This window comes from Pteropus alecto, unplaced genomic scaffold (assembly GCF_000325575.1).
Source record: "Pteropus alecto unplaced genomic scaffold, ASM32557v1 scaffold37, whole genome shotgun sequence".
NCBI lineage: Eukaryota > Metazoa > Chordata > Mammalia > Chiroptera > Pteropodidae > Pteropus > Pteropus alecto.
In genome coordinates this window covers 1267516-1270015 of record NW_006440605.1, presented here as the reverse complement: position 1 = coordinate 1270015, position 2500 = coordinate 1267516, and positions in this window count along the sequence as shown.

Genomic DNA, 2500 nt, shown 5'->3' with positions numbered 1-2500 from the left:
GAGGGTCCATCGAAAAGTATGAACAATCATGAAAGAGTCAGGTTTCAGCAAATCTAAGGAAGATGGTCTAAGGAATCTAAGGAATCCTCAAACAGGGGGAGAGGAACAGTGGGGGTTCCCTAGGGCGCAGTGTGGAAGGCTCTAGCCAGCTGTTGAGCAGTACGATGTGTGGCCCCCTCCTCAGTCTCAGAGACAGAAAGATGGTGGAAAGTCCTCGAGAAAGAAGACACCTTAAAGCAGCTGCCCATACCCTCCAGGCAGTTCCCAGACCCTCCTGAGACTCAGACAGGCCCTGGGAGCCTCCTCCCTGCAGAAATGCACAGATCTCCCATAACCAGTGGTTACAGTGGCTCAGAGCCCAGACTCGAGTTAGGATGCCTGCACTGAAATCCTGTCTGGGTCACCTTACAAAGTCCTTACCTCCTCTGAGCCTCAGTTTTCTCTCTGTAAAATGTGGACAAGAGTAATAATAATCATATCCTGCTCACTGGATTATTAGATGATTAAGCATGATAAGGCACGTGGCCAGCTTAGGGCAATGTGTGGCAAACAGCAAGCACTCAGTTATCATCATTATTATTGCTGGCTGCTCTATCAGCTTTCTAGGAGTACGTGGTCCTGTTTATGTCTAATTTTAGGGTCAGGGAAGAATATACACGTGTATTTTTGAAGAACTTAGCATGAAAAAAGAATGTGAAATACTTTATTAATGTGTTATGTTGGTTATAGGTTCAAACAATATATTTTCAATATGATGAGTTCAAAAACATGCATTATTAATATTAAGTTTACCTATTTCTTTTTACTTTGCAACGTATGGCTCCTGGCAAATTTGAAGTTGCACATGGGGCTCATGTTATATTTCTAGTGGACAGCACTGGGTTAGATGTGTCTGTCCGCTTTGTGAAGAGGAGTGTGTTCTTGCAGGACAGATGTTAGTTTGTCACAGACATATAAAATGTACCACACAGCAGGATAAATACTTTTATTTACTAATAATAGTAATGAGTGCATTGAGTAGGTGGTTACCACATTCTAACCCAGGGCCGGACAGTTCTCCGTTGTGGGGCATCCTGTGCATTGCAGGATGTTGAGCGGCATCCCCAGCCTCCGCCCTCTAGATGGATGCCAGTGATACTCTCTCTTCCAGTTGGGACAACCAGAAACAGGGTTCCTTATCTCATTGATCATTTGACTTCTGTGATAGGAATTATCTCTACCTCACAGACAAGAAATTGAGTCCCAGAGAGGTTAAGTGACTTGCCCAAGGTCACACAGCTGCTCCTGGTCCACTGCCCTGGGTACTGTCCGCCACTGGGCTTTGGCTACAGCAGCTCTTGAAGGTGAGCATCATACACCAGGTTCTCCGGGCACCGGGCCTGGCCCTCTGAGGCTCCAGCACTAGGGCTCGATTCAGGCCCAAGGATATATTTGTTCTGCCACAGTGTCATAATATTTGCATTCCTCATCAATATTTTAAAACTTGTAGTTCATACAGTTTCCAAGTTTCCAAATTCCTTTTAAAAGTTCCAAATTTTAGCTACCGTAGGTGCGCTTCCTGGCAGATGCAGACCAGCAGATGTCCCTTTCGAGGGAGCTGGAGGAGCTCTTCAGTTTGCCACAGTCCCCGCCAGTCTCTATTGCCATCCAGATGCTGAGTCAGAGCACTCCATTCCCCTCCTCTTCGCAGTTGTGCTACTGTTTCTTCTTGGAATAAAGTTTAGAGGAAGGTGAAATATTCACCTAGAGTTAGCACCTCCAAGTCAGTGGGGAATGGGAGTCTCATACCCCCAGGAACACAGGAAGACATGTTTTTTATGGAAGTCAAGGCTATTCCTCTGCATCTATTATACCAAGAATGCTTTTCCTACAGCCAGACCATTCAATCACAGACATTACACGTCGGCAGGCGAAGTGCGGTGGTTAAGAGAAAGGGCCCCAAAACTGTGCTTCTTACTACAATAACTTCTAGTCACATGTGGGTATTTAAATTTAAATTAATAAAAGTTAGATAAGAATTAAGTTTCTTAGCATATTAGCCACATTCTGGGAGCTCAATAGCTGTGCAGGGCTACTGGGTAGCATTTTGGATGCTATAAAATATCTCCGTTGCTGCAGAAATGTCCAATGGTTCATTGGACAGTGATGCTCTAGAGTGAGACTTCCAGGTTTCCAACCCTGCTTTGCCCCTCACTACTCGGGTAAGTTACTCTACCTCTCCTTACCTCAGTTTCCTCATCTGTAAAATTGTTAATTTGACCATAGTATTGACATCAAAGGGTTGTGAAGATTTCATGGCTTAATAGACATAGAGCTTTGGGAACCATGCCTGGCACGGTTATAAGTATAAGTATAATTATATTGTATTACATTATGCATAACTATATAATAATATATTGTATATTTTATAATTCTATGATATAATTATATATACTATATAATTAAATATATAATACATATATAGGAAATATATAACACATATTATATAATTATTATATTT